The sequence below is a fragment of the Camelus dromedarius genome, chromosome 31 (genome assembly GCF_036321535.1).
Source record: "Camelus dromedarius isolate mCamDro1 chromosome 31, mCamDro1.pat, whole genome shotgun sequence".
Taxonomy (NCBI): Eukaryota; Metazoa; Chordata; class Mammalia; order Artiodactyla; family Camelidae; genus Camelus; species Camelus dromedarius.
Genome location: NC_087466.1, coordinates 542,490 through 568,833, shown reverse-complemented (window position 1 = coordinate 568,833; position 26,344 = coordinate 542,490). Strand labels below are relative to the sequence as shown.

The 26,344-nt window shown below is 40.0% G+C and overlaps 1 long non-coding RNA gene across 1 annotated transcript in view; it reads left to right on the top strand.

Moving 5' to 3' along the window:
- LOC135318477 (uncharacterized) overlaps positions 1–26,344 on the top strand; it is an 87,490-nt gene that overhangs the window by 54,328 nt on the left and 6,818 nt on the right. The window contains exons 4-5 of the long non-coding RNA XR_010378527.1: positions 6,824–7,021; positions 7,324–7,447. This is a non-coding gene — a long non-coding RNA (uncharacterized LOC135318477). The remainder of the gene's footprint in view (positions 1–6,823; positions 7,022–7,323; positions 7,448–26,344) is intronic.

Here is a 26,344-nt window from a genome sequence, read left to right as displayed (position 1 = left end):
GAGCCTGGGATTTGTCAGTTATGTTTTGTCAGTGCTGTAGATTTCAGGAGTGCTTTCACACTTTCTCTCCATCTGAGGCGGCAGCGTGCTCTCTTAGCAGCATCAGGAGCTCAGAGCCACGGGATGTTGGGGGCTGACTGCACTGCCGTCAAAACAGCCAAGCTAGTCACTGCAGGCGTGGTCCTTTCACGTAGTGCATTTCATGTTCTTTAGTAGAAGGTTTAAACAGGGAGTTAATTAACTGAGTTAATTAACATTTAATAAATGTGAAGCTTTGATGAAAAGACGGTTATAGGCAGAATATGAGATGTGAAGAGTTTAAAAACGGTTTCATTACTGAAATTTCAGTAGGGAAGATACACAGTTTATCTTATTTATGCCTCTCTTTTAAAGTAACAAAGAAACAAGACAGAAAAGGCAGAGGATGATTTCTGTTATTCCTCTCGGCTTGTAGGTGCCCTCACATCCAGTGGCATCCATCCAGACACCAACACTGACACTGGCCATGCTCAGAACTGCCTCAGCCCTGAAGACATAAGTGACAAATAGAAGGGGGCCGCGCCCTGTTACAGCAGGTGCTCTCACTTTGTGGGTCCTTATGTAACTGCACGGTTTTATTCAGGATCACCCGTTCTACATTGTGTGGCACTGCTGCTGTGTCTTCTAGTTATTTGTTTCTTTAAGTACTCGTGTATTATTCTCCAATGTGTGGTACTACACATCTAAAAATGCTTTTTTCAGATGAAAAATAATGTATATTTAATATAATAAGTCTGAAAAAAGGGACAAAAAAGGCTATCCAGGTCCCACTACTCAGAAATAATAATTAACACTTTAACATCTACTTTCTGTTCTTTTCATCAGTGTGTATCAGCTCTGTCATAAAAACCAGTCAGCACTCTGTGCCTGTTTACTGTGTGGAGACCTCCATTTTCCATTCGGCTTATTACATGTTTTTCTACAATATTCTATCTCCCCTGGCATGATTTTTAATGACCAGTATAGCATTCTGTCTTGTGGAGGCATCGTCCATTTTACTTCGGACTTAAATAAACTTTTAAATTCCAAGTATACTTAACTGAAATACTGAAAATAGAACTGTGGTGGTACCGAAAGAGCCTTACCTCCCTTCCCCTTATTTCCTGAGTGTAAAAGCTGTTGCCAATGTGGTGTATATATTTCATGACCTTTATGCCTATGACATATATATATACCCATACATACATACATATGAGAAATCTATGTATATGTGTGTATATATGCTTTTTTGAAAAATAAGGCCATACTATATGTTTTCTGCAGTTCGCTTTATTCACTGAGGTGTATATCATAGACATCCTCCCACTCCAGACTCACCCGGTCCTTTCAGATAGAGTGGAGGGTTCTCCTGATTTGCAGGTGTGGTCTCTTGTGCAAGGACACCTTTGGTGGGAGAGTGCTGTGGACAAGGCCCTGGGCCACGGGGAAACGCTGGCCCCCTCAGTGCCCACAGCTCGCTGTGATTTACCGCATCATTGTCTTGATAGTGGAAACTTAACTTTTCTCCATTTTCCACTGTCAGAAAGGATGTTTGACTGGCATCTTTCTTTAACAGACTTTCCTGTGATCTTGTATGAGCATGCCTTTAGTTAAGTCTTCTGGAAATTTAGTCCCTGGATGTGACATTTACATTCATCACAGGCTACTTTCAAGTGACTAGAAATTCCTTCTCCAGTGTGGAATGTAAAATGTAGAATTACTTGTGTAACCAATTCTCTATCGCTGGATATGATTTTACTTCAGCTTTTCTTCCCACCAGTGTAAACAGTACATCTATTTGAACTGATTTTTTTTCTAAATGAAACGATTCCTAGAAGTGGGGTTGAATCAGTGTGTACACACATTTTTCAGAGTTTACATATCCATTGACATGTCATCCTCCAAAAAGTTCACTCACAGTTTGTTCTCCCACAGATGGACACTAGCTAGAATATCTTTTAAGAATACTTACCAATAAGATGAGCAAAAATACTTTTTCACTGTTTTAGTTTGCATTTGATGACCAGTGATGTATTGAGCATTTTTCACTGATTAGCCATCTGACTTTTGAAAAGTGACTGATCCATTTTGTCCTTTGCACAAATTTAAGTGAGGAAGCTTCTTTTTGCTTTGTGACAGCTCTTTGTATGTTATGAACATTAATCCCTTGTCTTCATCAACATCTGTCACAGAGTTTTTCCTTGTCATTTCTTTCGTTTCATTTTGTTCAGTAGGTTTATTTTTGTTGTGGCTCAAAATATTCTTAACATAGTAAATGTCTTCCTTTTGGGTTTTATCTTTGGTATTATTCTTAGAAATACTTTCTTATAATGGTATAAATCTCTTATGTAGGTTTATTTAATGTCTAAGATGGAGATGATAATAGTACTTGTTATAGTGAGGGGAAGTTGAATTAATGTGAGCAAAGAGTTGTATTTGCTGTTATTAATATTTTAATATTTACATCACTATCTGTAATTTTTTTTGTGGTCATTATGACAGGAATAGAATTTGTTCTTTCCAGGTGATTCTCTGATTGTCCCAGGACAATTATTGAATTCATAATTTGCTCTTTGATTTGAAATCCCACCTATACAAAATACTTATGTACACTAGAGTCTCTTTTTGAGCTCATGCTTTATTTCTGTCAATCTTACTTCCTTACTCCAGTGCTATATCTTACATATTGTAAAAATTAATTATTATCTGACAGTGCGATTTTTTTTTTGTTCTTTTCTTCCATCCCAAATTTTCTTGGCTATTATTATGACTTTATTATTCCTGAAGAATTCTAAAATATTTTGTTCAAGTTAAAAAAAAATCAGATAAGAGTATTCATGGATTTTTATTGTTTTGAATTATTTTTAAGAGAACTTCCATATTTACAAAACTGTTTTCCTCCATGCAATATGTTGATGTCTCTACATTCACACCTCTTATTTACCCCTCAGTACACTCCTGTAGTTTTCTCCATGTATAACATGGGCATTAATTTTGAGTTTATTCCAGATTATTGTTGATGTTTTTGTTAATTTTGTAAGTGAGAATTTTTTGCTATTATATTTTTTAACTGTTTAAACTGACACCTAGGAAGGCAGATTCGGTTTGTAAATACTCACTTTGTAACAAATCATTTAAAATTGTAAGTATTAAGTAATTGTTCCACGATCCTTTCTTTTGTGTTTTTAAAAATTTGTTTCCAATATTATCAAAATGGTCATAGCTAAGAAGTATAGGTGTGGAGACAGATGGAGAGAGGTAGTGTGGCTCATGTACAAACTGTGAGCAGATTCATGGCTGCCTTTAGGTTGGAGAAGCCACAGAAGAGCCCAGGTTAGACCAGGGGTGGCTTTGTATGCACTTGAAAGCCAGCTTTCCTGCCTATATGGTGAAGCCTGGTGGGCGTGGCAGGTAGATGATCAATGTCTGATCAAGGTCATTGGCTGCACAGAGCACTGTGTCTGTGAGAACTGGAGTCCATCGTCATGGGAAATGCTTGGTGCCAGGAACACTGCAGGGGAGCTGGGGAGTCTGTGTGTTAAGGATTTTCCAGTCCTGGGAGTGGGAAGATCAGACTCTGCATTCAGATCTCAGTTTGAAATCATCCTCTCTTGTTTACTGGTCCTCTGACTTTTGTCAAGTTATCTACCCTCTTTGAACTCCTATTTTCTTGTCTCTCAAAAGAGGAGAATTACGGCCTGCTGCTAGAGTGTTTGATCAGGATAAATGATTTGTTTCTATAAGATGCCATGTACAGTCACAAGCTCAGTGAGAAATGGGCTGTCACCTCTTCATCTGCAACTCAGTGCTCGACAGGACATCGGGACAAAGCCTGTCCGTAATTTGTTTGTGGTGCAAGTAGGAATAAAATTAATGTCTTGCCTTTCCCTTGCAGTATTCTTACTCCTTTGCTTCATTTACTTCTTTCCTCCTTTCCTTTCCCCTTTCCCCTCCTCCACCAAAAGATCCTGAGACTCTCTCAGAACACTAGGTTCAAATTACTTTAAAGGGTGTCTCATCCTCATGAAATGACAGTAACTTAAAAAAAATCTGTACAGATCCCAGACATCATTGTATTTGATTTACACACACACACGCACACCCACCCACACACACAATCGGCCTACCTCCCACTTGCTGAGGGAGAAGGACCAATTTTTCTGAGTTTTCATTCACTGAGCGTGAGAGCAAAGTCTCTTACGCAGACTTTCACCTTGCTTAGTGCATGGTGTTTTTAATTGGATTTCTGCTTTGTGGCCATAGAACTATTCTCCTTATAGAAGAGAGGATGTGGAGACATAGACATTCTGCTGAGATATTGGTGTCAACATATTTGAGTTGGAAAGGACTTAGGACAGCATAGAGTCGTAACTTTTTATGGGTGAGAATTCATGATAGTGTAACTTGGACAAGAACCTAGGTCTTCTGTCTTCGTGTCCACGTGGATGAAGAGGCAACAGGGCGGGAGATGGCAGGGATCCTTCTTGCTTGAGTTCCAGGGTCTTGCTAGTTTTCATTGCTCAGCTGCCTTTAGTTTAGGTCCGTGTGGCCTCTCATGGGAAGGTCACTCTGTCCTGATAGACTGAGTTTCTAATCAGCAAAAAAGCCCTGGACCCAATCATATTTCCCAGAGTTTTTCTGCTGTCCTGCTGACAGTTTATATAAATGATACTTAAGAAACTACTGGATATAAAATCCTTATTGTTATCATTTGCCCTCAAGTTCCATAGGAATGGGGTGCTGTCTCAGGCTGTCTAAGGCTAGATCTGAACAAAGATAGGGTGATAGGCTGTGCTGCTGGACCCTCCCCAGTCGAAAGGGATTTCCACCTTAGTTTTTAGAATCAGACAGATGAGTTCAAATCTTGCCTTTACCAGTTATTAGCTTTGTGAACTTGGGGAAGAAACTGTACTTGTTTGTGTCCAATTTTCTTTATCTGTAAATAAGTTCAGTATTTACTTTAGGGTTTTTGTTTTAGAATTGAATGAGCTAATTCCCTCATTTATACCTAAAATACTGATCACGTGGTTCTATGCTGGTGCCTTGGTAGAAGATTACTAAGGGACTCAGCAGTGAGAATGCAGGTGGGGGACCCCTGGATCATAGAGCTTATATTCCAGGATATGCTTGTAAAAGACTGGATGTGCAGTGGATTTTTAGTAAATGTCCATTCCTTTCCTTATCCACATTGATTGTGTATATATCTTTGTACAATATATGAACAATTTTTATTGCAATTTAAATCTCTTTGTAGTATTTAAGTTATGTAGCTATAACAAAATACATGAAATAAAATGATTTGTCTTTTATTTTCTTTTCAACATGCAAAACAAAATAAAATAGAAAAGAAAAAAGGTTTTGAAGGAGTAGAAATAATTTTATTTCTGTGGAATCAATTCCCTATGTTAGGTTTTTTAGTTGTGTTGTTAAACAGCATATAAAATTGATAGGTTGTGACTTCAGTGTTGATAGCTAGGTGAGTGTAGTTTCTTTCTGTGGTTGTCTTTGATGAATTATTTGCACTAGATCATAAATGATGTGCATGTTACATATTGGAAACGAGGAAAGAGTGGAGACATACTACCTCCAATGCAGTCATCTTGTTACCAAGTCGAAACTCGTACTGCTTGCTGCATGACAGGCCAATAAATCGGGAGATTGAGGTGTTGGAGCAAGGAATAGTGACTTTATTTGAAAAGCTGGCAGACCCAGAAGATGGCAGAATGACATGCTGGAGAACCGTCTCCTCCAAGTCAGAAATCAGTCTGCTTTTATACTAAAAAGGGGCGGGGATGTGGTTGGTTGTTGCAAACTTCTTGCGGTAAGAATTGTTTCTCCTTGGAATTCTTTGTTCTTGCAGCTGTCCACGTTGGTCAAATCATGATGCCTCTCTAAAACCTCGAAAAAAAAAAAAACAAAGTTTATTCTCTATTTTGCAACTTGCCATCTCTACATAAGTGCAGAAGAGTTAACATCGTGAAAGATCAGAGCCCGGAGAATAGGCTCTCCTGGATATTTCAGGCTAAAGGCAACTTTCTTTTACAAAAGGTACAGAGCTAGCAAGTCTGAGCCTAGAAAATGGCAAAGGTTTAAAGCCAAAGGAACAGATCTAACATGCAGTCAAATTTATTCTTTTCTATTACAATTTCTTTTTCCACCTCATAAATAATTTTAGTAAGAAACATGAGCAATTTTTTTACTTTTGCTTCTTAGTAACAGATAAGTGGGCCAAATACATTTATGAGAGCAGGGATGCTGTGTGGGCATTGGGGTCATAGCAAACTCTTGTTGGGGGTGGTCGACTCTGCAACATGTCTGATGCCCCATGGGTGTTGGTGAGGGACCCCATAACCAGGGGCTCTCTTCAGGAACCAGCATATGGGCATTGAACTCTGGAGACCTCTTTTACAGCTGCCGGAAATTTTTTCAGATACTGTGACTGAAAAACCACTTCAGCTGGTGATAATTAGGGAATAAAGGAAGAGGAAAAGGGCTTGGATTAGATTAGAAGAGAAGGACAGAATATCAGGGAACCTGGGGGCTTGGCAGTGGGTCTTTGGGAGAGAGGGGAGCAGAGGTGGGGAGTGTCACGGCTCTGGAACCAGCTCCTGCACCTGTCCCAGGGCCCAAGTCACACAGCTTTTAATTGGCCCAGGACGCTCTCCTGTCTGGATGTCACCCTGGGCAGAACCTTGAGAATCAAAGGTAAGGGGTGGGCAGCACTCACCTAGGGGATCACTGAGGACTTCGTTCAAGTCCACGGTGCCCTTTCTCGTCATGTGTCTTCACTTGCCCTTTATCTTAGGATCTGAGGAGCAGGAGCAAGGAACGCAGGGAGAGATCCAGGAAGACATCTGACTGTTAAGAGACGACAGTCACAGCCACACGGGGAGCGAGGACACTTGCAGCAAAGTAAAACAACTTCACAACTATTGCATCAGAGCTGCCGGTGTGAGAGAGCCTAAGCCTGTCTCAGAGTGCAGGGGACAAGCGGAAAGGAATGGTAAATTTCCACTGACAGTTGAAATTTTGTTAAATAGCCTGCTACTGTTGCTTGTATCACTTGAATGAATGCAGGCATATTTCTATGGGCATTTATATGTTCACTCAAACCCACCAGCCACTCTTGCCCCCATCGGGGATGGGCTTCCTCAAGCACAGTGCACCTCCTGCTTGGGTGGGCCACGCTGCGGGTCCTCACCTGGGGCCGGGCTGCTGCAGGGCACTGAGTCCCCGAGGCACGGCCTGTGAGACACGACAGGAACACCTCTGCTCTTGACTGAGGGCCTCCGTTTCCCCCTGCAGTGTAAGAATGCTGGTGACTGAGTTAGAAGCATGCTTCGAAGCTGTCCATGTCCTTGCCATCCAGAAGCAGAGCCTTGGAGCTTCCGAATTTCTGCAGAATGCGGTTTACATTCACCTTCGACAGGTGAGTTTATGTCCTTTTACAAGTGGAGGAATTACTGCCGTTTTCCTGGAACTTACTCACCACTAGTCCATCTGATTTTTCTGTGCTAGGATTCAGTATGGCCTGCTAAAAATTCTGGAGTCAGATCTTGAAACCCTGAAGAAGAGGATTATTTTATTTCTTTATATGATAGTATTTTACTTTCAAAATTCAGAGTTTTTGGTTCTTTCAAAAATTTTTTGGGGGGTTGGAGAAACAACTTTGCTCTTACCATCTTTGTGACCTGTTGCTATATGCCTGTCACCTGTCTTCTGTCACTTGTGAGGCGGTTCCATTTGTGACCCTGTCCGGGTTGTTCATATTATAAAACATAAAGTCTGTAAAAGTACAGTCCCTTTTACTCTGAAGACATTCCACAAATACTACTTAAATCTGGGTGTGGTTTTAAGAAGACAGAATCATTAGAACATGTACTTGCAGGTTGCTAATGCAAAATCCCCAATCAATAGTCTAGCTCAACATCTAAAATCTTTCTAATCTACCTTGGATTTGTATGGATAATTGAAGCAGTTTGCTAAGAACTCAAGACCACGGTTAGAATACAGGCTGGTGTAGCTCAGCAGGTCCTCCCAAGCTGATGCTCTGCCAGAGGGCGTGTCCTAGGGGAGAGGGTGTGTCCTCCCCTCCCTGAGCTGACATTTTGATGGCAAAGACCTTCATCAGGTGAAGAACTTGGAGTTTCTTCTAAGAACAGTGGGTTTGAAAACAGTCCTAAAAGCATGGGAGTGACACAATCCCATTTGTCTCAAGTAGGGGAGAGTGGCTTTGGGGCCACTTGGGAGACTCGTGAGTCCAGGTGGGCAGTGTTGGTGGCTTCCACTTGAGCAGTGGGATGGTCAGGGGGTAAAAGCGAACAGATTGAAGGCATGTTTAGATGGTAAAAAGGAAAGGATGAATGCTGTCTGTGAAGGTAGGATGGAGTAAGGAACAGGTTTCTGGGTGGATTAATGAGGTAAATGATGGTCCTGCTGTGCTCTGAGGAGGGAAAGCTGCAGAGGGAGTTCTGGGGGAAAACTGATGAGTTCAGCTGTTGGTAAAGTGAAAGGCTGTTAGATGTGTGGACTGGGAGCTCAGGTGAGAGCCAGTAGTGAGTAGGGGGAGGGGAGAGTGGCTTTCAAATCAGTTTGTCTTGTGAACATACAAATAAGTAGGAGCAATGACACACTTAACACCTCTATATTCTGGATTTAAAACCCAGTAACATTTTGCTATATTGACTGCAGAGGTTCTTAATTTTTTTAATAGAAATAAAATAAATAGAAACAAAATAGTGGAGTTAATGAACATCTTAGAGTTGATGTGTGTCCTTGTATGTATTTTGATACCTCATCTGTTTATAACCATAATCTACAAAAAGTTAGCTTGCTTAGCATAAGAGTTAAACAGGGGGACGTGACACACAGTGTTGGGGCTTGAAGCTGATCTTCTTGGGCAAATTATGTCGCCTCTCTGTGCCTTAGTTGCATCTTCTGTGACTGCCCCCGGGCCCCTCATCACAGCTGATTTCCTAGACTAGATGTTGGGAGGGAGGCTGCTGAAGGGAATAAGAAGTGGCAACTTCTAGGGATATTTAAGAGAGAGACAAAAACAGATTAAAGCCGATAAACTGAGTACAAATACCCTCAAAAGAGAAAGAATCCCGCAGTGTTTTGAGCCACTTAGCATAAGGGAAACAAAACCACGTGGACCCAAAGCTCTTGAGCATGTGAGTATTGTGGGTGGGAGGGTGTCCTCACAAAAGTGTTGAGAAACAGCCTTTTCATTTCCCTTGACGTTTCCAGTAAGGATGGGGAGCAGAAGAGAAAACCCCCTGCTTCACAGTTGAAGCTGCTGTTTTGTGCGAAACTGACCAAAGGTTGGAAACCAGCCGTCAGCGGTGCTGGCAAATGAAGAGACTTCTGGATTGGGTGGGGCACTTGCTGCGACTTCCTGGTGACCTGCTGGCTGGGGGCTGTGAGGCGGGCAGTAGGTTTGCAGGGTGACCCGGGCATAATCCCTGGGTCTGAGGCTGCTGGTCTGACTAGCAGACCTGGGCACCCGAATTCCTAATGGGGCAGCTCGGGATGTGGCCTGGGACACCTGCCGTGCTGAGGGCGAGAAGAGGGCTTCCCTGAGGGGGTGTCATGCGGAGAGTGGGAACGTGTTCCTGCAGGGGAGGAAGAGCCTCTGAGCAGTGGGCCGGATGCACAGGCAAGACCAGCCTAAGCACAGAGGCTTCTGGGAGCCAGAAGTCATACAGTGGCCCGAACCACCTTGTTCCTGCGAGACTGCAGGGAAAAGATGCTGAAAAGCTAGGCTAGGGTCAGACCCTGTGGTGTTTTATGAGTGACAGTAAAGGACTGATCAGGCAGGCACGAGAGAACCCTGTGGGCGTCCCAGCTGGGGCTTCATGCCAGAGGGAGGAGCAGAGTTATAGACTTTGCCACTTATTAGCTGTGTGACTTTGAGCAAGATCACCCCACCTCTCTCTATATATATCTTCATCTGTAAACTGACAGAGTGACAAGCTCATGTCATCAGAAGGCTTAGTTTAGCTCTGATCCTCTTTGTCCAGTCCTGTCAGTGCTGCCCTGTGAGGTTCTGCAGCGGCTGCTCTTACCCTGAGATGGGAGGGCGTAGAGGGACATTGTAGCGCCCAAGGGCAGGAAGGGGTTGCTTTAAAGCAGACATGTTGCCACCTGCAGCTGCAGACCTGCAGGCAGTTTGGTTGACGGTCCTTCAGGGGGCTTTGGAGGCCTTAGGTCGTGGAGAGTACTTTGGACGCCTTAGCTTTGTCTTAAGTCTTGTTTTCCCTTGTGGACTGGATTTGCCTTTGCAGATTGATGCTGAAGATTTGGGCTTCTGGCAAAGCTGTTTTCAGAGATGGGTATATACGTAAAATATCATATAAAATAAAAAGATTTATTTAACGTGTGGGACTTCACAGCTGTTGGGAACAGCTCTGTTGTCCTGGTCATCACGGAGGACACCAAGGGTCAGCAGAGCGTGCGGGAGGGCAGGTAGCCTGCAGTACTGCTGCGGGGTGTTCTCCCGAGTAGAGCACTCTTCTGAGTTGACTCTTCTCTGAGTTTGGTTGCCAGATGAGCAGACAGAAAAGTAATGAGTTCTGGTGGGATTGTATAATGACAGGAAGAAAGAGGAAACCGTAGTTTTTCCAGACTAAAACAGGCTTTTGTTTCCTGATCCAGTGTGTTCCATTACAGAATTGATGAGTTGTGTCTATTCTGGGACTTCATTAAAATAAACGTTCAGCCTAAATGTTAAGAGTTATTTTTTATTTGGCTGGAGGACTTGAGCCGGGATGGCAACCTCTCAGATTACTCTGAGGGACTGCTCCCAAGAGGTAGGGGAGGAGCTAGGATATATAGAAGTTTTACAAGAAAGACCAGGTAGTTGGAACAATAAAATATTGCTTGTTATCTAAAGAAAACCAGATATCTCAAGATCAAGTATTTAGTGCTTTTCTATGTATGGGAGGAAGCAAACATTTGGGTCATTGAATTCATTCCTTTGGCAAGTACTTAGCTATCTAGGGCCAGTATCCTGTCCTTTCTTACTCTGAGTCTGCTCGGAGGGCACCACTGTGAGTGGCTGAGAGGCTGGGCTGCAGGCATGCACTCGCTGGGGGTTGGCAGCAGCCGCTGATGACTTGGTTTCAGCATTCTTTGTTTACTGACATGTTTGCAGTATTTTCATTCACAGTGCTCCCCCTTGGTCCTAAATTCTGCCAATATTTTGAGAGACATTTCATGACCAATTTTGTCCCATGGTGCTAGGATGGCTCAATCCTAGTTCAGGTGAAGAATCTTCTGAGTTGCCATTCAAGGTGTTAGTTTTTTTTATCAGGCCCTGTTGATACTAAAAATTCTCTGGATCACCTGTCTTACTAGTTTGCTATGATCCAGGAAGTGTTTACCCTTCATTGCTCTTTCCCATACCTAGAATCACACTATTACAATTACTTTATTCAGGGTTATATATTTTATCTATTTCTTCAAGATGTTTAGCCATCATCAATTTTGTAGGCCTAGTTACACTTTGGGAAATGTAACAGACAATTTTATAAAATAGACAGGATATAAGTAATACAGCTAGTAACGTTAATAAAGTCACGAGTAAGAATTTAATAGTCGAGAAGTTGTATTTTTGGGTTAAAATTTTGCTTGTGTTTCTGACTGAGTTTGAGTGATCTTATGAGAAAGTTCATATTTATGGTCAGGCTCAGAGCAGGTATTAATTGGCCAAGTGAGGTCTCCCACCTTGTAAGATCAACAGTGGTCTAAACAGTACTATAATTTCTTTTTAGAATAATGTTTCTGAGGGCTATCTAGTTAGAGCCTTGGAGTAGGGAAACCCACTAAGGTAACACAGAAGTACTAGACATAGGTAATTTACCATAAACTTAACAATTGGAGTAGTTCATAATCAAAGGTAGGAGAAATTATCACAGTAATTGTTATGCAGGCCTGGTCCGGTGTCTTGGGTCAGCTGTCTACCTCAGATATCGTCTTCTTCTCATCCTGGCCTGGTAGCTTTTTCTCCATTTGGGCATTGTTTTAAGGTGAGCAGTGCTCTATAGGCCAGTGCATTACAGGGGCTATTTCTGTTAGGAAATGAACCCAAGAGTCCGTTTCCTTCAGCTTTGGTGTGTATGGTCTATTTAAGAGTACCTGATAAAGGGTACTTCCATTCAGGTTGGAGACAGTTCTTTAAGTCATGCCTGTTCCAGTTTGTATAATCCCCTGGCTGCAGGACATGGGGCATTGGAACTTTACCCAAGGATAGATTACTGAGCTTCAGAAACAAAGCTAGAGTATCCTATTAATAATTCAGTTAAACTGTACAGCAATGTGACATAACAGCAAGGAATGATGTGGGAAGTGTCTTAGTAAATACGGACGTCAATTAACAAAACTAGAATTTAATATCCATTAAATATAATCTTTTTTCTCTCTAAAGTTACCCTCATTTTTCTCAAATAAAGCCATGTCAAGATTAATTTGTTTACAAGTTGTCTGATTATTTGATCATATAGGCTTTTTTAAATTGGCTGTGTTGGAACTTTTAATTAGGAGTCTCAGTGTAGAATGTTAATAAGGTTTGCTAAGGCCAGGAAAGCCCGGCTTGTCATGGATTTCTGCCTTACAGATTTAGGTAAATTCTTCTCTCTTTAAAATCCTTAAAATACCTTGAGATTCCTATATCTGTTAGGAGATGATCTTCCTAATTTGTCTGATAGAGCCACTGGGGACCTAAGAGTTTTTAGTCTATTGAGGGATCAGATAGGGAGAAAAGATAACTGTTCCAAGTCTGATTACATAGGTATAATTTATCAAATTGCTGTGAATCATAACTAGCTTAAAGAGAAGAGATTCTTTATGTCTGGGAAACAGGTTAAAAGCCAGTAGTATTTTAAACAAAATCATAAATTATAACCATATTCACCAGTTTACTCAGTCCCATGTAACTAATTCTTTTAATCACAGTTTTCATTGGAAATTTAAAATTTCTTACCCAGTTTAGTTCACTGCTATAGTTTGAAATTTATTAGAAATCAGTAAATCTCCTTGAAGAGCAAGCATTTTGCAAAACCATCAGAAGACAACCATTAACTGTCTATAAATGACAAAAGATTTAAAATCATGGTCAAACACCGTTACACTATAATCGATAAAGAAACCTGGTCACTATACCCAGAATTATCACTGGTGACATTTCAGATATACCAGAATTTTAGGGAGCCCATATAATTTCTACAATATCTATATTAATAATATTTTCTCATACAATATAACCTTAGAAGATTTATTATTCATTTGACAATACCGTGTTATTTAACATGCCAAATGAAATTTACTAGATTAAAATCTCTCTTTGGGATGTTTCAGGGGCCCTCTGTAGCATCCCAAACTTAACTGGAGATTAAAAGAACTTTAATTAGAAATTGATATTTGGGGAGCTTGTTAAAAGATTTCAGAACACTTGGTCAGATAAACATATAGATCACTGTAACGTAGTACTAATTCATTAACAAGAAAATGCGTCAAAGGTAATGGCAGAACAGATCAGTTAAGTGGTATAAGAAGTTTTACAATCTGTTACTGAAGGTGGATTAACATTTTAAGAAAATTTTTTCCTCTTAACAGCGAGAAAACCAAATCTAGTCTTGTACCTGCTTACTTCTAAGATTCATTTACTTTGCCCAAGTTGATTCTAAACTTAGCCAATTCCGACCACGTATGAAACTCTTTCCTCAGGGTTCCTCTTCCACAAGCCTTCCATAGCTTTCTATACTCATATTAGTGTGTCCCTTATTTTCTCTTCCATTCAGAAGTAACCAGCTTCAGGAGAAATTCACTATTTTTCATTAACAAAATATAATTCCATTCTTATATCTTCCTTTACACATTTATCTTACTTTCCTAGGATACTGAGATCATTCCCTTAATAATAGAGACTATTTCAGGGTGGCATCATCCATTTATTAGTATTTCTAAACACCTTTATTTTCTCTGTAAGAGGAAGTTACATGTTAAGTAATTCATATTTCAATCTTATTTTATCTGAAAATGGCATAGCTATTTAATAAAATCCTATCATTTGACTTAATTTAGCACAACTCTAGAATTTAAAGATACCAAACATTTAGAGATTATCTTAAGCATACATTTTAAAAATATATTTTAAAAATTTACCCAAAGCTCTCATCTCATTTGCATTTAATTTACTTAAAATTTTACCGCACCACATTACTTTTTTTTTTTTCTTGACAAATCTGCAACAGATATAACAGGATCTTATTTGACTTTCATTAAACCTAGGTACAGAAAAAGTATTATACTTAATATTGATGACTTTAAAGATGTCTATATTAATTAGAACATTCTTAAACTAAATAATATCAAATATTATCTTAATATTGAATATTTTCCAGTTCACATGACGCTGAAAGTCAATTTGTTCAGTTTTTATTTTAAAAATACTCAATTTTTAAGCTCTTATTTTTTACGTCAATTAAGCAGATCTCTTTGACTTTGATTTTTTTTTTAGCTGTAGAAATATCTCACATCTATAATGTGTACGCAGTCTTATAAACAGACAAAAGCTAGAGATCTCATAGATTCACTTTAAAACTTACTTATAAGATAGGTATAATAATAGTTAGAGTAAAGTCAATTTGCTTGCTCAAATCACTAAGGCTTGCTATTTATGAAACAGACATTTAAGATTTCTTGACAAAGTCTGAAGGACGCGTCAGAGTTCTGAGTTCTAAAATGCCAAAAATTTCTTGGCCTTAAGCTTTATTTCGTTGAGCTAATTAGGCTCAGTCCTAGGTCACTGTTTGCTGTATTTACATTTCTGATCTGCAAGACAAAGACAGACGCTTCCAGTTCCCCAGAGAACTGCTCTGTCACGCAGGCCCAATTGTATCTCCTTATTTGGCTTTTTTGTATCAGTGAGAAGAGCTGTAAACAAAGAATTCCATGTTTTAAAACTTTAAGGTTTACTTTATCATGTTTTCCAAAGCTTGCATAAGGCATTTAGTAAGGTCTCTTTTCCTTGAGTTATAAGGTAAACCCAGGGTAAACCTCTTATTATATTTTTTTATTAGCCACTGAATATTAGTTTTTAGTTTTACGTTATACTGGACGGCTCATGTAACTCTATTGGTTTCTTTTACTTTGTTCAATTAATATTTTCTGAGGGACAGATTTGTGCCCAGCCTTATAATACCAAGAAGGGGAAGCGTTTTTCCATTGAAACATATCTATCCCACAACATAATTAAGCAAAAGTTTTATATAAAGACCATTTAAATATACCAATTTTACAAACTTTTATCTCAATTTTATTAAATCTTATACCTTTAATTTTTATATTTATGTTTAAATCAATAATTCTTATTTCTAGAAGGAGTGTCAGAAGACTTTTTTTTTTTTTTTGTGCATTGTATCTAATTTTATAGAAAAGTCTCTAGGATGCCCAAGTTTCAGCCAAAGAGCTTAGACCCTTCTCGATTTTTAATTTGATTAATTGTTCTTTTGCCCCAATCGTTGATCAAGTATTTCAGTCTATATATACATATATTTTAAACTGTGGCAAATAAAACGGACTTGTTTGAACTTTAATGTTGGGGGGCAGTAGGTGATCTCTTTGGCCCTTTTTTTTACTTTATGTAGTGTAGTATCAAAACCTTGTACCTAAATCCAAAAATGTCCATTTTATTTATCTCATTCAAAATAACCATATAAAAATATTTATCCACTTGGGATAAGCCCCTTATCTTTTTTTTTTTTGACATTTTAACAATCCTTTTTCCAGTTATTCAACCTAATTAACATTAATTATTCTAAGTTTTTATTAGCATCTCTAGAACCATTTATCAGAAAGGAAAAACACAAATGTAGCTTTTCAAACCAGTTTTATTTTTTTCACTAAGTTCTTAGGTTAACCATTAGATATATTTTTCTACCTTTAAAATTGATTTTAATAGATACCAATAAAACAGCTGTTTATAATGAGATCTCTCATCTTTCACCAATTTAAAAGTTTTTCCAAATTAAAGGATCCATCATATGGCCATCAATATATATATATATATAATATATATATATATAGTGATTTTAAACCAATAAGATGAAGAGGCTCTTCCACATGAGAGTGGGGCTGTTGCCTAAATAAAGTTCAAAGGTTTACTCTCCAAAAGCTAAAGGCCTTTGTGGTCCAGGCTGATGAAACAAAGTTTAAGATGGCAAAATATCTGACAATTGGTACAATCAAAGAATTGCTTAGAATCCCAATTTATTTGCGTGGCCACCATATGTACACAATACTTGAACCTTTTGTATGGCAGAGTCCAAGGTTTCCTTTAAAAAAAAGTAAACATATATATACATACATACACACACTTAAAACACCCAGAGAAAGATAAAACGTTTACATTTCAAGGACACAGGAAGAGAAATCCAAGTTCCCCCTAACAGGGATTTTGTTTTTATAAGTTCAGAATTCCAAAAAATGTTTTTATCAGGCCTGGTTAGTTACTTTCAGAGTGAGTTTTTTTTTTTTTTTTCTAATTCCCAATTAATGCTGTAAGTTTTGTACGTACATAAACCTGGCTGGGGTAATAGTTGGAGGCTGGCAATCTGTCATTTCTTTTTCTTTTCTTTTCTGTTTTTTATTTTTTTTTTTTTGAAAGCTCTATTTCCCATTGTAAGGTCGGGTTCTCAGAATAAATTTGCTAGTAAGATTTCCCTCAGGGACAACTCTATGGCATGAAGTCTTTGCCTCTACCACTCCTGCAAGATTCTCTGTCGCCAGAGAAAGCTGTTACCAGCCAGGAGGAGGGTCCCATTTTTGGAGTTGAAAGGTTACTCATAAGAGTTTTACTTTTATCCTGAAAAATTCAATGGAGGTAACCAAATTGAGGAAAACATTAGACCAACCTCTTACCTAACCACTCAGCCCTGAACCCAGTGTCTTTCAACTTGGACACACTCGGGACGTCTCCACTGGGTGAGTATTTTCCTGGTATGTTTCCACCAGCCCCACTTTGGAAGTCTCCTCAAGGTGGGTATTTCCCGTTATCTTTCAACCAGGCCCCACCCAGTATATCTCCACTGGGTGGGTAATTCACCCCAGTATCTTTCAACTGGAGGGCCAGTTACCTGGAAACACTGCCAAATAAAACTCAGGATCATCAACCAATATGTGAGTTCTGAGAACCAAGAGAGACTCACCCAAATTCATCTGGACTCCCCGAGGAGGCGGATGGGCACAAAGGACCACTTATGGTACCAAGGCTCCGGATACTCGGAAAGTTCAGGTGGAGAAAGTCTGCTCTGGGTCCCTTCATGGTGTCCAAAACTGTTGACTGAAATACATGTGCAGCCTAAAGGTTAAGAGTTATGTTTATTTGGTGGGACGACTCGAGCCGTGATGACAGCCTCTCAGATCTCTCTGAGGGACTGCTCCCAAGAGGTTGAGGAGGAGCTAGGATATATAGGAGCTTTACAACAAAGACCAGGTTGTTGGAACAGTAAAAGATTGCTTGTTATCTAAAGAAAGCCAGGTATCTCAAGTTCAAGAATTTAGTGCTTTTCTATGTATGGGAGGAAGCAAACATTTTGGACTCCCTGAATTTATTCTTTAAACAAGCACCTAGCTACCTAGGGTCAGTATCCTGTCCTTTCTTATTCTGAGTCTGCTCAGAGGGCACCATTGTGAGTTGCTGCAGCTGCTGGACTGCAGGCCTGTCCTCGCTGGGGGTTGGCGGCAGCCGCTAATGACTTGGCTTCAGCATTCTTTGTTTACTGACATGGTTGCAGTATTTCCATTCACATTGTAGTATTTTCATTCACGGACTGATTATGGATAATCTGCAACCTTGGAAAGCAACTGAGATGGAATTACTGCAGGTAACTTCTACTTTAATAAGCCGTGTGCAAACATAAACATGGAGGAAGCATACATTTGGATTTGGTGGTGTAGGGAAGGGTTTCTGCACATTACAGGAGAACGCAATGCAGAATTCCTTAAGTCCATCTTTCTTTTCTGTAGTGGTTTCTGAGAACAGTTTATGGTAATTAACCAACATTGACAAATGGTGGCACACATTGCATTTAAGAGCTGGCTGGCTGCAAACTTGTGTTTTGGACAGGTGGAATTCATAGGCAAGTGATCAGGTGGATGGGAGAGAGATGGAGCCCAAGTCTGGGCCCAGATTCCAGTTTAAATCGCCATTTCCTCACCATACGGCCTTGGACTAGAATGTAACCTCTCTTAACCTGTTGGTGAATCTGTGAAATGGGCATGATAATATTCGTTTCTTCCTGGGATTGTTGTAAGTTCTAAAGAGTATTGTAGCACACATGAAGCACTTAACACACTGGCACTTAGCAGTGTTCACTGTGTTCGGCCGCCCTGCTTGGCATGTGTCAGAGCCGTAAAGGCAGCATTTGTCTGTTGAGGATGCACTGGTAGCCCCTTGAATAGGTTGTGAATTTGGTGATTTCCTTTAATCTTGGTAACTCTGTGTGCCATGGGCAGTTATTTTCATGGACAGATGAGGAATCTCAGGGTAAAGAAGAGTGTGTAATTTGCCCAAACTCAGACCATAATTTTGGGTGCAGGGGCCTCGGTTCAGCATGGGCCCCAGGGCCTTCTGCCCTCTCCGTTCAGCACCAGAGCCAGATGTGTGGTCGGCTGTTTCCCAGCCCAGAATATCGGGCAGGCCGCAAGACACACCTGGCCCTGCGCTGCTTGAGCAAAAACTCCGGAGGAGAGGAAGTTACAAAAGGGATAAACATAAAAACAGACGACAGCAAACTGTGATCAGCACTGAGAAGGAAAGGAACATGCCTCGCAATGCAGAGCTGTGAGCTTTCCCGTCGGGGCTGCTCTGGGGGCGTTCATCTCAGCTAAACAAACTCTGCTGCTGCACCAAGGCAGGAAGGCAGGGATCGTGTGGCCAGGTAGACAGGGCCTTGTTAATCATACTCATCCCCCATTAAGCTGCAGATGTCACGGGCACTTACCTAGTAAACAGATGTCTTCCATAATCATCACACACTTTTCTTGGTAGTTTTATTGCCCCACCTTTTAGATGAGGTCATTGAAGCTGGGGAGTTTGCTGCATGCCCGTGATCACCATGGAAATAACCCCACTGGTCTTTAAACCTAGACTGGTGTGGCTGTCATGTCCCAGCCCTGTGAATGGCATCGTGTTGCTTCTCCCAAGCGGCCCAAATGACTGACATTGATATTCTTAATTCGTAGGAAATGGTATGTGACAATAGGAGAAAAAGGTAGTAAGAAATTGTTTGGAAAACTAGAAAAAAATCCAATTCTTCCCCAGGTGGGGGAGTGTACACTGTGTCACTCACCCCACTCACTGCGTGTCACCTCTTCCCTGCCAACTCCGCATTCAGAAGCCACTCTGAGCCTTTGAAGAACATTTTGCCTCATGACACTGTTGACTTGGACCTGCGACCTCTCTGTCCCTGGTTAACTCTCTCTTCAAAGCCATTTAAATTTTTTGCAGGCTCCTCCGCTCAGATGTAAGAATACCCTCTTTCAACTTCTTGATGCAGCTCCTTAATGAAGATCTTGTGAAGGAAACTTAGTCAAAACCTGGGAGGTATGCACACAGTGACTGCAACCTCAGCACTTTATGAAGTTCAGAATCAGATTTGTGGGTGACTCAGGAAAGGCTTTTTTAACGTAACAAGGGGAAAGTGAAAGGATGCAGGCTGTGTAAGACTGAAACATCTCGGTCCCAGCCAGCAACGCACCTGCGTTCAGGATGGTGTGAAGGGAGTGCAGAGTTCTCACAAAGAAAGAAGTGTTGGGATGGGAGGGAGGACAGTTAGGTACTTTACTGTGGAGGGGAAAAGTGGGTTGAACATTTCCTGGTTGAACAAGAGGATTGTGACATGATGTGCTTGTATTTTGGAGAAAAGGGTTTTGTGGGGACAGACCTAGGGAGAACGCTCTGTGGCTGGGGAGTCAGCACAACAGAGAAACACAGAGAACCAGGCAGACCCCAAGGCCCCTGCTGGGGAAGAGGCTGCCCGCCAATTTGAGCCCTGGGGGCTGCTTTTGTCCCTTAGCTGGAGCCTCAGAGCTCCATTCACAACCCAGTCCTGTTGATACAAGAAAAAAAAGGTGAGGCATGAGAAGGGCTGTGCCCCAGGCTTTTGTTGAGCCCCTGGGATGTGCCCCGCTAGATGTTGTTCCTTGGCTTCATGCAGTAAAGGATTCAAGAGCAAGCCAGTGTTGAGTAAAGGTAGATTTATTCAGAGAGATACATTGGAAAGCAAGAGAAAGGCCACGAGGTGCGGGGGTTGGATTCTCAGATTAAAAGTAGGTATACACTCCACAGAGTGTGGGCCTTCTCTGAAGAGGGAGAGAGAGTGGTGACCTCAAGGAGACGCTGTGTTGCTGGTTTTCATGTGCTTGGTGGTTTCATTTGCTAATATGTAGAAGGACCAGCCTAAGGGCAAGGGGCTGGGATTCCCAGGGAGTTGGCCATTTCCCACCCTGTGACCTTTTGTGGCTAGCCTTGGGACTGCCATGGTGCCTGGGGCATGTTATTCACCATGTTACTATTACAATGGGTGTATAATGAAGCTCAAGCTCTGCTAGAAGTTAAATCTCTTCATCCTGAGCCTCAAGGCCTACTGGGGGTTGAATCCTTCACCATTTTGATGTTAATTGCTGTGGCCTTCCTTGAATGGCTGTGCTCTGCCCTCTTCCATCCTGTCTCACTGTGATGACACAGAGAGAGCAAAGACCAGGCCCTGCCTGTGCTCCTGCATTTAACAGCGGGAGGTGTGGGGTGGGCTTATGATGACTCTGAGTGGTGAGAAGGATGTTTCAGATTTTGCCACGTGAGACATGGGGACCTGCCAGCAGCCATCACAGATTTATCTCAAGGGCATTATCGCTTGTGTTGTTACGGAAACAACAGGCCAGCCAAGAAACAAGCACTGAGATTTATTACGCCGGCGGGCTCAGAGGGGCTTCTGTTCCGAAGCTCTGAGCACCTCCAAGACCTGCACATGAGGTTCTATAGGGTTAATTACAAGTAAGGGGCTATTAGCCAATAAGGCTCAAACAACAAAAAGCAAGGAATTAGTACACTGAAGCTTATGAATTTGGAACAGATCACATTACTGACAATTGTTGACCTTGGATTTACGAGTTAGCTTATTAGCGCAGTAAACTGACACTAAACTTCAGATTTACGAGTTAGCCCAGCAATACTTAGATCAGTAAACCGACACTTATCACACTTAGATTTGTGACTTAGCTCGTTAGCCCAGCTGGGCTTTTCCTTCACAGTTTCACTCATCTTTTCTATATTTCTTTTTTTTTTTTTTTAAGTATTTAATCCAAATTTAATATCAGGTTTTTTTGGGAAAGAAATTTCTCTTTTTCTTTTCTTTGGGGCTCTTTTGGGGGGGTAGGTAATTAGGTGTATTTATCTGTTAGTGGAAGCCCTGGGGCTTGAACCCGGGACCCCGTGCACGCTAAGCACACCCTCTACCACCCCCCCATGATCTTTTCTTTTTGCTTTAGCTGCCAAGAATCTGACAGCTGAATTTCTAGTCGGCCTTTAACACTTGCCCTGACTCCAGGGAATCCATTTTTATGACTTTACCTCCCCCTGGTTTCATTTAAGTATTGAATCTCCATTTTCTCTTCACTCTCACTTTGTCTATTTGTTGTTATGGTTTTTAAGCTGTGTTTAAAAAAATTGTTTAATTTCTCTTTTAGCAGGAGGCTGAAAGTAAATAAATATGTAAACAAACAGCACACTTAAATGCTTTTATACATTCTAAGCTGTTTAGTAGTTTCTTAAAAACCAAATTGAATATTAAAGTGATAACATTTTTAAATTATTTTTTAATTTTTTACAAAGATATAGCTGATTTAAAATATGATATGTTTCAGGTGTACAATAGGTCCTCCATTTATAGTTACTGTAAACCTTGGCTGTATTCCCTGTGTTGTAAGATACATCACTGTAGCGTGTTTACATTACATGTTGCAGTTTGTATAAGAAAGTTGGGTAACACAGAGTCTGGGGCATGGCTGTGTCTGACCCAGGGTCACGCTCACCCTGCCTGTCAGAGCTCAGGCCCTCACTCCTGTCTGCAGGGCAGCGAGTGGAGGCAGCCCTCATCAGCGCTGGCACCACCCTCTGAGCGGCAGTGACAGCAGTGTCTGTGTGTGGACGTGCAAAGTGTTTTTCCAGGAGCTTTACATGCATTTCTGCATTTAATAATTAAAGCTCTCCTGTGAGGAAGCGTTTTATGATTTTAATGAATAATACATTGTATTTTGATATTGATAGACTTCAAAACTCTGGAAAATTTACAGAAGTAGTACAGTAAACGCTTAGATACAGTTCACCTAAAAGGGCACTATTTGTCCTTTTGTGTCTGGCTTATTTTAGCATAAAGTTTCAAGGTTCATCCATATTGTAGCCTGAATCAGTACTTTATTCTTTTGGTTTCATAATATCCTTTTTCTTTTTTTTCATTTTTGGTCTATTTAAAAATATTTTCATTGAAGTCTAGTCAGTTTATAATGTTGTGTCAGTTTCTTGTGTACAGCACAAAAATTTAGTTAAATAGGAACATACCTGTATTCATTTTCATATTCTTTTTAAACATAAGTTACTATAAGATATTAAATATATTCTCCTGTGCTATACAGTATAAACTTGCGGTTTATTCTATACATACTCAGTATCTGCAAATCCTGAACTCCCAATATATTCCTTCCCACACCCTCTCCCCTCTGGTAACCCGTTTGGTTTCTATGTCTCTCTGTCTGTTTCTGTTCTGTAGATAAGTTTATCTTTTTGTGTCTTTGTTTTTTAATTTTTTTTTTTTTTTTTTTTTTTTAGATTCCACATATGAGCGATCTTATATGGTATTTTTCTTTCTCTTTCTGGCTTACTTTTCTTAGAATGACATTCTCCAGGTCCATTCATGTTGCTGCAAATGGCATTACTTTATTATTATTTTATGGCTGAATAGTAGTCTATTGGAGAAATATACTACAGTCTCTTTATCCAGTCATCTTTCACTGGACATTTAGGTTGTTTCCATGTCTTGCTATTGTAAATAGTGATGCTGTGAACATTGGGGTGAATGTTTCTTTTTGAATTAGGTTTCCTTCTGGATATATGTCCAGGAGTGGGATTGCTGGGTCATATGGGAGGTCAATTTTTTGTCTTTTGAGGAACCTCTATACAGTTTTCCACAATGGCTCCACCAAACTGCATTCCCACCACAGTGTAGGAGGGTTCCCAATTCTCCGCAGCCTCTCCAGCATTTACTGTCTGTGAACTTCTGAATGATGGCTATTCGGACTGGTGAGAGGTGAGACTTGATTGCAGTTTTGATTTGCATTTCTCTGATAATGATATTGAGCATTTTTTTAATGTGCCTATTGGCCATTTGTATGTCTTCATTGGAGAAATGTTTCTTTAGGACTTCTGCCCATTTTTGAATTGAATTGTTTGTTTTTCTTTCTTATTAAGTGTAAAAGCTGTTTACATATTATGGGAATTAAGCCCTTGACAGTTTCATTTATTGCAACTATTTTCTCCCATTCCATAGGTTGTCTTTTTTTGTCTTTGCTTTTTGTTTCCTTTTCTGTGCAAAAGCTTGTAAGTTTAATTAGATCCCACTTGTATTATTTTGCTTGTATTTCTATTGCTTGAGTAGACTGCTCTAGGAAAACATTGTTGAGATGTATGTCAGATGTTTTGCCTATGATTTCTTCTAAGAGGTTTATAGTGTCTTGTCTACATGTTTAAGTCTTTAAGTCATTTTTAATTTATTTTTGTGTATGCTGTGAGGGAGTAGTCTGACTTCATTGATTTACATGCAGCTGTCCAGTTTTCCCTACACCATTTGCTGAAGAGGCTATCTTTACTCCATTGTATGTTCTCACCTCCTTTGTCAAAGTTTCAATGACCAAAAGTTTGTGGGACTATTCTTGGTAATTTTGTTTATCCGTTCATTGATGGATGGATATTGTTTGTAACCTTTGGCTACTCTGAATGATACTGCCATGAATATTGATGTGCAAGTTTTGTGAGAATATATTTTCATTCTGTTGGCTGTACAGTTGGCCCGCCATATCTGTAGTTTCCACTTCATGGATCCAGATGGCTGATTGTAAAGGGACTCGAACATCCTTGGATTATGTTATCCAGGGTGGGGGTTTCCTGAAACGAACCCCCTGAGGATACTGAGGGATGACTCTATATGTAGGAGTGGAATTGCTGTGCCATATAACTCTAACCTTTTGAGGAAACACCAGGCTTTTCCAAAGAAGCTGCACCATTGCCCCTTTCCAATGGCTGTGTATTGAGGGTTCCCATTTCTCTGCCTCCTGACTGACACTTGTTATTGTCCATGTTTTGATTATAACCATCCTAGTGAGTGTAAAATCAGATCTCATTTTGATGTTGATTTCTCTAGTGATGCTGAGCATCTTTTCATATGCTTATTGGCCAATTGTGTATCTATTTAAATACTTGGCATATTTAAAAATTGGGTCGATCTTCTTTGTATTGGTCAGTTGTAAGCATTTGTTTTATATCCTGGATACTAGTCTCTTATTAGATATATGCTTTGCAAAATTTTTCTCCTATTCTGCAGATTGTCATTTCACTTTACTTTTTTTTAAACATTAAAACAATTTCTTTCTAGGGGAGGTAATTAGATTTATTCATTTTATTTTTCTTGCTAAGCATGCACTTTATCACTTGAGCTACCCCCTTCCCCTTTCATTTCACTTTCTTGATGATGTCCTTTGTAACAAATGGTTTTAATTTTGATGAAGTCCATTTTATCTTTCTTTTTTTTCACTTGTGCTCTTGGTATTGTATCTAGGAAGCCATAGCCTATCCTAGGACCACAAAGATTTAAACTATGTCTTCTTTTAGAAAGTTTATACATTTAGTTTTTACGTTTCTGTCTGTGATCCATTTTGAATTAATATTTTATTTGTTATATAAAATACGGGTGTCCAGATTCCAGATTCATTCTTTTGCCTTCAGATACCCAGGTGTCTCTGCACCATTTGTTGAATAGACTAGTCTTTCAATGGAGTGTTGTTGGCACATTTCTGGAAAAATGACTGTAAATGTAAGTCTCCCCCCTGGATTTTTTATTGTGTCTCATAGATTTATGCATCCAAACTTATGCCAGTACCATAATGACTTGAGTACTATAGATTTGTAGTAACCTTTAAAGTGAGTCCTCCAACTTTGCTCTTCTTTTTCAAGATTGTTTTGGCTGACCTGGGTCCCTTGCACTTCCATATGAATTTTGGCATCAGTTTTTCAATTTTTGCAAAGAAGTCAGCTGGAATTTTGATAGGGATTCCATTAAATTTGTAGATCACTTTGGGGAGTCTTAACATTTTTAACAATATTGTCTACCATTCCATGAACATGGGATACCTTCCATATACGTAGATCTTTTATTTTTTTTTTGGTGATACTTCAAAATGTTCAATGTGCAAATCTTGTAAAATTTTGTTAAATGTATCTCTCATTTTATTTTTAATGCTGTTGTAATTGGAAAGGCTGAGCTTCCTAAGGGTGGAACTATATATCAATTTATTTATTTCTAGGATTCCTACACAGCAAATACCCTAGATTTATATTTGCTACATAAATCTATCCACAATTCTTCCCACCCCCGTGTCATAAGAAACCAAGACCCAGGTTAAGCTACCTGAACACCTATGTGGAAGTGAGAAGTGAGACCCTTGGGTGGGGCTTTGTGCAGATTATACTGAGAGCTTATTCAGTATGGCTTCATCTTAATTTCTTCTAAACAATCCTTTCAGTGTATATAGTCAGATACATTAAGAACATGCCCTTTTGATGTGTGGAGGAACTAAGACTATAATTTTCAAATAATTTCTAGTGAGAGTGTTGTACTTGAAACCTAATTTGCATCAATCTTTGAAGATTTATGTTTCAGGAGCTTTGACTATATAATACCTGTCTTTATTCAATAACTACAACTAAATGCTCAAACTACATGTAAGAGTTTGAGCAAACTGCCCCCGCCCCATAGTGCTGGTTGGCTGCAGCTGTAACTGGAGTAAAGGCTTACCTATCCCAGTACGCTTGGGTGGATCTGCTCAAAGGGGTTCGTCCAATAGTTTTTCGGTAGTCTTTTGGACAAAACCATAAAGCATTGATTTAAGGTTGCTGGAATGGAATCTATTTTATTAATATTAAATAAGCACATATTGAGTGCTTACTGTATGTTGGGAATTGTCCCTCAGCTTCACATGAATATTATTTTGCTTAAAA